Source organism: Lathyrus oleraceus, chromosome 5, assembly GCF_024323335.1.
Source record: "Lathyrus oleraceus cultivar Zhongwan6 chromosome 5, CAAS_Psat_ZW6_1.0, whole genome shotgun sequence".
NCBI lineage: Eukaryota > Viridiplantae > Streptophyta > Magnoliopsida > Fabales > Fabaceae > Lathyrus > Lathyrus oleraceus.
This window is the reverse complement of record NC_066583.1, coordinates 332,600,679-332,611,424: the sequence shown is the minus strand read 5'-3', so window position 1 is coordinate 332,611,424 and position 10,746 is coordinate 332,600,679. Positions and strand designations below refer to the sequence as shown.

Below are 10,746 nucleotides of genomic sequence, written 5' to 3'. Positions count from 1 at the left end.
CTCCTTATTTTTCCCAGCAGATTCATTTTCACGTTTCCCCGGGCAGTCTATCCTTGATGTGTTCATCCTAACCGATGACAGATATTCTTCCCTTTGTAGTTTTCTACCCAGTAAAAGGGTAGTTGTAATCCCTATTTCATTCCCCAGAGATTTAATCCTTGATATGTTCATCCTAACCGATGAAGGGTTTTCTCCTATTTATGGTCTTCTGCCCAGTAACAGGTAGTTGTAAATCCTGCTTTCCCCTGCTGAGTCTAGCCTTGATATGTTCATCCTAATCGGTGACAGATATTCTCTCTTTGGTATTCTATCCAGTAACTGATAGATATAATTCCAATTTTTTCTCGGCAGTCTATGCTTGATATGTTCATCCTAACCGATGACGAATATTCTTCCTTTGAGTTTATCTCTGATATGTTCACTGTAACCAGTGACGGATATTCTCTCTTCGGTCTTCTGCCCAGTAACAGGTAGTTGTAAATCCTATTTTTTTCCAGCAGGCTATTCTTACCCAGTAACCAGTAACGAATACACCGCCTTTTTCCCAGCGAGTCATCCTTGATATGTTTACCCTAACCGGTAACGGATGCCTCTCTGTCAGATTATGTTATCTTCCTACCCAGTAACCGGGAATAGATAATGTACTTCTGGTACTCCTGTGTTAAAGATCTTTCTTCTCCAATTGAGGTTTAATGCGTATTTCCCCAGTGAAATCTCCATACCCCGCTTGGTTTAGGTATTTCAGTTTCATCATGATTTACCCTGCAGATTTTCCCTTATCCCTGACCAAGTCCTTCTATTGGTTTATTTTCATGGAATCCCCCTCGTGTCGCCAGCAGTTTCCAAGTCGTAGCCTGACCTACACACAACTATTTATCCCCAGAGCTTTTGTCTCCCCGGTGACTGTTCCTTATGGAATGCATTATGCTCTTGTGGACTTTCATTCTCTCCGTATTCTTTTCCTTTGTGTCAATATTTTCCCCACAAAGATTATTTTTAACATTTCATATCATATGCATCATAAGGTCTCTTAGGGACCAAAATTTCTTTCTACTGTTGTTATTTAAGTCCGTTCTATTGAGTTGATACGAAGATTTTAACCTTCACATCCTCAGTTATAATGTCCTTAAATAGGGGCAGTTGTAAGATGATCACACTGAATCACACCTTGTTTTTGACTCGGATTTCACATGTTTATTAGGACTTTATTATCATTTTATTTGTATTATGCTCTCTTTTATGTTGTTTTCAGATAGTTATCTCTTTCGGACCCTTTTGGAAGAAATGAAGCAAAAAGACCTAAAATTAGGGTTTTTCGGCGAATATTGTACACATGGCGTTGCACATGGCGGCCACTATAGGAGAAGCCATGACTCATCAGCCCTCAACCAGGAGGTAACCGCCACGTTCCCATGATCTTTCCCATTTCCACACATGGCGGGCGCCAAGAAAGGATGGCGGGCGCCACCTTTGCAAATCACGTTCCCACTAAAAAGAAGTTGGAGGGAACCATGGTCTTTGCAAGCTGCTGAAATCCACTATAAATAGTTCGTTCCATTTCATTTTCAAATCATCCAACTTATTTTACAACACTAAGCCTATATTTATCATTTGTAAAAGCGGTAATCCGTCACATCGGGGGGTTATCGCACCTTAGTGAGATTGAGTTGGGTCACTTCGATTTGCTGTCGTCTTTATCTTCAGAGTCGGAGGTTTATTTTCCTTGTACCAGATTTAAATCCTCCGTTTGGAGAAGGTTCTTATTTATCGCTTTTATTTAATTTCCGTCTCGCTTTACTTTATTTATTTATTTGTCTCGCTTTACTTTATTTAATTTCCATCTCGCTTTAATTTACTTATTTACTTGTCTCGCTTTACTTTATTTACTTTCTGTCTACACTTTACTTTATTTACTTTCTGTCTACGCTTTACTTTATTTACTTTTTGTCTACGCTTTACTTTATTTACTTTCTGTCTACGCTTTATTTTATTTACTTTTTGTCTACGCTTTATTTTTACACGCTTTACTTGTCCCTTACGCGTCACATTCTAAAACAAATTTTCATCATGATCAATATCGTTGTGTTTGTTGGTATTACCATGTCTGGCTAAATCTTTTAAAGGTTAAAATGCAAGGATCGCGGTTAAAGAGATGTTTCACATATTGAATCTATAGAAATACTATAAAGGCTGTTTTGATTTTTAACTTGAGTTTTCTAAAACAAACTTGGTTAGTTTTAACTATTCAAGGAGTGAGAAAGCACCCTGGCTTAGATAACTAGGAACTTTTATCACTTTAAGGAAAAACTATTTTTAAACTATTTTCGGATGCGCTGATAGATTTAAAATCAGAAAACTCCTTGGGTAAAACTTTCCAAATCAAAATCACTTCTCAACTAAGTTTATGAGTCTTATTTCTTAAAAATAAGTTTACTACTTTAACGTTCTGCGCACTTTTTATAAGTGACAATAAAAGGCCTTAATTTAAGGGTAAACTCGGTTCTGAATACGCGAAAGCGACAGTTCCTGTTAAATGGATTCTTTTCAAGAGTAGAAAATATTTCCTCATAAGTAGTTCTATTTAGACAATCGAAACATCACTTAACTGACGTGATATACATTCAAACCTGTCTTTATCTGCACTGCATTATTATTTACTGTTATTTTGCAACATCAATATCTCTTTTATACCGCCTTAGATAAACATTGTAACGATAGGAATCGATAGATTGAAGATTTGGTCTCTGTGGGATCGATATTCATTTATATTACTTTGACGCCATTCGTGCACTTGTGAATTCATACGATCAAGTTTTTGGCGCCGTTGCCGGGGACCAACTTCGTCAAATTTCGTACCCTGTTGTTACACCGTCTAGACTAAGGCATTATTAGCCGGTAAATGCGAAGAACTCGTAGTACCGGAAATTTAGTAGATCCTTTAGCGGAACCCAAACGTTACACTCGTACACGCCTCTTACTCATCCTAATTAAGAAAGCTATGGCCGAGAATCGTGATCGGAGACCTCTTAAGGAATTTTCCCAACCCTCTGACGAGGAACCTAGTTCGAGTGTAGTAAACCCCCTTATTCCTGCCAACAATTTCGAACTAAAACCGTCTTTGTTGCAATTAATGCAACAAAACCAATTCGCGGGTCTCGCTACTGAGAACCCAAATCAACATTTAAAAGTTTTTATCCAACTGGCTGACACTTTTAAATCTAACGGCGCTTCACATGGTGCGATCCATTTGAGATTATTTCCTTTCTCCCTCAGGGATAGAGCGCGTTCATGGTTAGATTCACTTCCAGCTAATTCAATAACTACCTGGGAAGACCTTAGGAGAGTATTCCTTGCTAGATATTTCCCCCCTAGTAAGACTATTGTTCTTAGAAACCAAATAACTAGATTTAATCAAAACCAAGGAGAATCTATTTTTGAAGCTTGGGAGAGATATAAAGAGCTACTAAGAGTCTATCCGTACCATGGCCTAGAACAATGGCTGATCGTTCATACCTTCTACAATGGACTCCATTACAACACAAAGATGAGCATTGACGCTGCCGCAGGTGGCACGCTGATGAACAAACCTTACCCTGAAGCTTGTGACCTAATTGAGGATATGGCCCAAAACCATTACCAATGGGGAACTGAGCGAGCATCAATAAGAAAAAGGAGACCCAAGGTGGAATACATGAGGTAAGCTCTCTAGACATGATGCAGGCGAAAATGGACGCTTTAGCCCTTAGGATCGAACATATGTCTACAAACACTAACACCGCAGCGGTAGTCCACACAGAGTGTGAACTTTGTGGATCTAAAGGACACGAATCGGCGGAGTGTAACCTTTTGAATGACCTAAACACCGACCAAGTTAATTACGCCCAAGGTAACCCATTTTCAAACACTTACAACCCTGGATGAAAGAATCATCCAAATATTTCCTATAAAAACCAGAACCCTATCCAAAATCATGCACCTTAAAGACCGCAAGGTTATCAAGCCCAAAAACCAAATCAACCTGTGCAAGTTGTGCCTCAGAAGTATAACCTTGAGAAGATCATGGAGAGCTTTATATCAGGCCAGACTCAGCAAAATAAAGAATTCCTAAACCAGAACATTCACGTAAACAAACTCATAACGCAATTAGGAACCAAGGTTGATCAGATAATCACTCACAACAAGATGCTTGAAACCCAGATCTCACAGGTAGCACAAAACCAAGCCCCACAAACTACACCTGGAGGACAATTCCCTGGACAACCTCAACCAAACCCTCGAGGGCAAGCTAACGCTATCTCGTTACGAAGTGGGACCGCTTTCGAAGGGCCTCATAACCCAGTGATGAGCGAGTCCAAAACTTCTAAAGAAAATATACCTACCAACCAAGAAGAGGAACCGGTAGAACCCGAAAAACAAACCGACCAAGATGGAAAAGCCAACGATGAAACATACAAACCACCACCCCCTTACAAACCACCGATCCCATATCCGCAAAGACTTAAACAAACCAAAGTCAATAACCAATACCAAAAATTTATAAAAGTAATAGAGAAGCTTCATGTAGAGATTCCTTTTACCGAAGCCATCACCCAAATCCCGTCTTACGCCAAATTTCTCAAACACATCTTAACCAACAAGCGCATGCTTGATGATCCAAAACCCCTGGAATGCAACTTTATTTCCGAGGATAAACTCGCTAAGAAGGAGAAAGACCCTGGAAGTTTTTCTATACCTTGCATTTTAGGGAGTCATGTGATCGACAAAGCTTTCCTAGACTTAGGCACTAGTGTGAGTTTAATGCCCTTAGCTGTATGTAAAAGGTTAAACTTAGGAGAATTACAACCAACTAAGATGTCCCTCCAATTAGCCGATAGGTCTGTTAAGTATCCTTTAGGCATTTTAGAAGACATCCCAGTTAGGATCGGTAAATTTTATATCCCAACAGACTTTATGGTCATGGATATCAAGGAAGACGACGGTATCCCTATCCTTTTAGGTAGACCATTCTTATCAACAGCCGGAGCTATAATAGATGTTAAAAGAGAAAAATTAACTTTCGAAGTAGGGGATGAAAAGATCGAGTTCATTCTTTCAAAGTTCCTGATGGCACCAATCCTAGGAGACGCATGTTATGCGATTGATATCATAGATGAGTGCATAAGAGAATTTGATCGAGGAGAACCCGTGATCAAACCATTTTCAAACCCGAATGAAAAGGATGACGAGCTAGAGGAAACGGAACCTCACACTAACGAATGTTTGGATCTTACACCAGACCTTTCACCAAATTCTCAAAAACCAGCTCAAGAACTTAAGGAACTACCCAAGAACCTAAGATATGAGTTTTTGGATAAAGAAATGAACCGCCCAGTAATAGTTAGTGCCACCTGTCACATTACGCGAAAAACCGGCGGGAAACGAAAACAACAGAGCCGCCACCGTGCGTTATTTATCCCAAAAGAGGGAAAGGAAACGCTCGAAGTAAACCTGGAAAAGACATGGTCTCGCGATCAGAGATAGATGGGATCGGGAGTCGGTTATGCGAAGGGAAGGTATTAGCACCCCTACGCATCCGTCGTACTCGACGGGATCCACGCACAAAAGGAAGGATAAGGTTGCTAAACACTGATCACAAACTGCACACAAGGCTGGAAGAAACACACAGAAAACAAGAGAAACTAACTCGGCAGGATATCGCATCCTGGGCCTACGTAGTCTGTCAAGCACAGACATCAGAGTCGACGTAGTTCGGGACTAGGGGAAACCGTGCTCGCTAGGATGGCGCATCCTATGCATACATATCTTCTCTGACTGGAGAAGAATCAGAGCACTCGTAGCTCGGCTAACGCACGCCAAACAAAACCACACAGGAAATCGACTGCCAATCGCTGGACTTATGTCAGACTCCACACAAACAGGCAAACATGGAGGTCGAATGCCAATCGCTGGACTTACATCATACTCCGAACCAACAGACACACACAGGAAACCAACTGCCAATCGCTGGACTTATGTCAGACTCCAAACAAGACAAACCAGACACAGGAAACCAACTGCCAATCGTCGGACTTACGTTAGACTCCAACACACACAAAGGGGTTGAAAAAGAAAAAAGGGCGCCCGGAGAGATCTGCTCATCTCCTGCCTACGTACCTCATCTGGTATGAGGATCAGGGCGACGTAGTTCCCCTACGCAGGGAAAAGGGACTAGCCTAACCAGATACAAAGGGAGACACAAACTACTAGGGAGACTACGACTCGAGCCTAGAAGTTGTCATGCATCATAGCCCTATGTTAAGGTTTCTATCTAACTTGCACAGGAAGCAAGCTAACCTAAACATGACTTGCACAGGAAGCAAGCCAAACTAACCCTAACTTGCACAGGAAGCAAGCTAAACTAAAAAGCACAAACATACAAGCACAAGTAGCACGCACTATATGCAATCAGTTGGCTCAATCAAGGTTAGGTTTTAGTCGAGGGGTCATATCAACCTCGACAAACAAACCACTGTAACAGGGTGATGTTAGCTCTTAACCCTAACATTGAGAGTTAGGGTGAAGTAGATGAAATTGGAAGTGAGGGGTGTGCCTCACAGCTCTTATCCCTGGCCTGGGAGAGCTTCAGACAAATGAAAGTGTGGGAGTCCAGAATGTGGGACTCTACTCCACATGACTGACACGACAAAGATCTTGGGCTATTATCCACAATGCATCAACACAAGGTGTATGAGCAAAGTGGATGAATCACTGATTAGCAGGAGATGGACTACACATCTCTTGTATCTGCCAATGCCTCTTCACTTAGGAGGTCTTTGATATGTACAGGGGACAAAGATAAACAAACACAAGCATTGCCTCTTAAGGAGGACTTCAGACAGGTGCCTGCCCAAGTAACATGACAGGTCTTCCAGACTACATGCAGTCAGAGAGTTATACCTCAGATGGTTAAGCAACCAAGCAAAGCCAAAAGCAAGTTCAAAAGAACTTAAGCAACTAATGTACCTGAAAAAAATCTAACTCAATCAGTATACAACTCAAATAAACCAAACAGACAATCCAATAGTCAACAGTCAACAGACATAGTCAAACAAGCAATGTAACAATATGCAAGGCACAAGCTCACACTCAAATGAGCTGACATCAACCTACAAAACAAATCAAGATTAGTCAACATCAACCAAATAATCCATCCAAACAAGTGAATCAATTCCATCATGGCCATGTACTTCTTAACCTGAAAACAAAGCTCAACTGTGAGAGGCAAACCACTAGGGCAAGGCCTAGGGTCAAAGAGGGCGAAATAATTCAAAACAGAACATGAAATTCAACATGAATCAACCACAATCAATTAAGAACACAATCCAAAAGGTCTCATGTCAATAGCATCAACCAAATTCATTTCACAAACCAATCATGACAAAGTATGCAAGTTGAAAGCATATTGAGGCAACAGAATGAACAAATTCACATTAATTCAAAAATGCTTCAATTAATCTCAAGAAAAATCATGGCTAAACAGAACATTTAACATGATCAGCACAAAAAAAATTAGGGCAATTGGACATGATTAAGCATGGTAATCAAATTCCATAAGGCAAGGAAATCAAAACAAGCTCAAATGAGACACCAAATGCTACATCAAATTAGCACAAGCCTAAAACATAATTGGCAAATGAAAAAGACCTCAAACCAAAGCCACAATAAACTTCAATATGTCTAGAAACAATGTGAAAAATTCCACATCCATATGATAAACAATCAGCATTTCACAAATCATGGAAGTTCAAGACTATTCAAAAGCTCACAAATGGCAATCCAGAAAGAAAAATCTCAAACAAATCAGAAATGAATCCAAAAATTCCAAGAAAATTCATGCTTAATCACAAGATCCAGAAGAAGCATCATACAAAAAATCACATCATTTGGCATTTATTTGGCATGGCAAAGAAATTCATCAAATTGAGCAAGCAAAGGTGTGACACACATTGTCACACATACCTTAACATGAGCATATATCAGCAACCACAAATGAGAAAAATGCAAACTCAACACCAAAATGTTCAGCAAGATGTCTAGTTTAAGCATACCAAATTTCACAAGTATTGGATTAAAACTCATCATTTCACAAGAGATATGGCAAGCAAGGTTCAAAAAGCATACATGTTAACAAACCCTAGGCCAAATTAATTTTCATCCGAGCACAAATTCTGGAAAAATGCTCATAATAAACTAGAAACAACAAGGAGAACAATGCAAAAATCCACACATTTTTTGGATGATTTATCATTTAGTTATGAATTTTTAGAAAATTGAAATGAAATGAAATGGTATGTAGCATTTTAAAATGAAATAAAATGGATTAATTAAATGGATTTTAATATTGAGGCGCCAGCACATGAAACGCAGTCGTTTCATTAATGTGCTGGCAGTCAACTGAAGTCAACCTCTCGCCCGGCCAATGATACGCGCTGCATGGAGTCCCCATGAGCCAATCAGCTTCAAACCCTAAGACCAACACATGCAGGGCGCGGAAAACAATTTCTGAAGATCAAAACCAAACTGGAAACGCGTTCTTCATCATCTCTCTCGTGTTCATCATGCACAACATAGGTCAAGAACAAATGTTTTCAAAAATTAAAATCAAGCATATCAATGGATAGATCTCTCAACATACAACACGGATCCATGCTTGGCTAAGGCTTATTCAACATATATCAAGAGAATCGAGCACATACATTTTCACACATGAAACCCTAATTCACTATAACTAACTCGTTTCTACATGAAATTTAATGAAACAAAGCTCAGTTTGATCAGCATTCAAAGATCTATAACATTATCATAATCATTTTAGGGATTGAGAGAGTCGATTTCTGACCTTAATGAAGATGCAGAAGTGGAACAGCTTGATTCAGGCCATGAAATGCACAAACAGATGCTCCAAAGTGTTTGTAGAGTTGATTGGATGAAGAATGATGGCTTAATCGTGCTTGAATCTTCCAGAATTGAAGTTCACCATTGTTGCTCAAGCTTCATGTATGCTTCCAAACTGCACGAATTCCTGTGATTCTTGCTCCAACAATGCTTCACAATGCGTCTAAATGAAGAATCAATCAAGAACAAGGCAATGTATTTGAAGAAAATTGCAGAAAAAAGTGAGAGAAAAAATGTGAAAAATGGATCTAGATCTGAATTCTGATTGTGTTAGCAGCAAAACAGTTATGCTTAGCTATATATATGCCCTCCTAATCATGTTGTTAATCACACTTAAACCAAATGTCAATGGATTAGTGAAAACAAGGTGTGGATGCAAATTTGGATAATGCACCTTATGCATGAAAGCCCAATGGAACAGTGCACGAATTGCCTTGGAATTTCACTCAAAAATTCATTTTAGAGTCAATGCAAGTGTTAAAATGTGAAAACAATGCTTCATTTTTAGATTTGAAAATTCCATCCAAAAATCAAGTGAAAAATCAAATGATTATGTGATGAGAATGCATGGCTTGTGATGCATGATTTGGATAGTATATGTCAAGACATGAATGTACAAAAAAGAACCACTCCATTTGGCCTTTTGGTTAAGAAGTTATGCATGTTTGAAGTTCAATGTTCACTTGGCCATGATTGATCCATATCTCTTCAACCATACATGATAAATTCATGATCTTGGACTTTTTGGAAATGGGAGAGCAAGATCTTCAACTTTCATGTTGGACAAAATTTCATTTGAAGCTTTCTTGATGATGTAATCTTGAGGAGAAAACCTTTCCATTTTTGGCAATTTCAAATTACAGGTCACCTGCTACTTTTGGAAAGTTTTGATCTGACCTCAAATCCTTCAATGTTGATGTTTGAAATGTCAAATGAGACTTGTATGGACATGGATGAAGCATCTCTAATCATCTCCCACCTCCAAATCCATGGTTAAACTGACAGTTGACTTTTGTTGACTTTCTAGGGTTTCTGATGAATTGATCATTGACTGATGAGCTTTGAGCCTTCAATGCTTGATCAAACCACTTCAAAATGATCCTTGAATCATATGAACTCAATGTACCAACCCTAAGGCTTTGATTCCATGGAAAATGCACTTGCTTGCTTGCACAACTGAATTTCCTGACCAGTCTTGCCTGATGACTTGATGGACTAATGCAATGAACAATGCAAATGTTAATGACCTAAAATGAAAATGTATGTACAAATGGGAGGTGCAAATTTGAGGTGCTACAGCTGTCCCTATTCAATCAACTGGGAACCTGAACGGATGAGAGCGATGGCTGTCAGACCTTCAAGGTAAACAGGGATTGAATACCGAAAGAACCGGAAAATTTGCACTCTGCGGGATGAACAAGGTATTTACAATAGGAAACCAGACAGGACGTTTACCGACGAATCTACTGGGGATTCTGATTTTATCAAAGGAAAGGTACAACCAAACGTCTACGGACGAGAGGGAAAAACTTCACGTTTATCGAAACCAACAGAGAGGTTACCAATCATCAACGGATGAATGGGAAAGAAACTCGACGTTTACCGACATCGAAAGATGATGTTCACCGACACCAAGAAAAGATCGACTAGACATTTACCGATGACTGGGAAGACTCGACCAGACATCAACAGATGAATGGGAGGAAACTCGACGTTTACCGCCATCGAAAGATGATGTTTACCGACATCAAACAAAGGAACGACCAGACATTGACCGATGACTGGGATGAAACATGATGTTTACCGACATCG

The 10,746-nt window shown here is 39.6% G+C and overlaps 1 non-coding gene across 1 annotated transcript; it reads right to left on the bottom strand.

Annotated features, from left to right (window-relative positions):
• Positions 1–3,382: 3,382 nt before the first annotated feature.
• LOC127089060 (small nucleolar RNA R71) lies at positions 3,383–3,489 on the bottom strand. The gene has a single exon (XR_007790839.1). It is a non-coding gene; the product is annotated as a small nucleolar RNA R71 (small nucleolar RNA).
• Between the last annotated feature and the right edge of the window lie 7,257 nt (positions 3,490–10,746).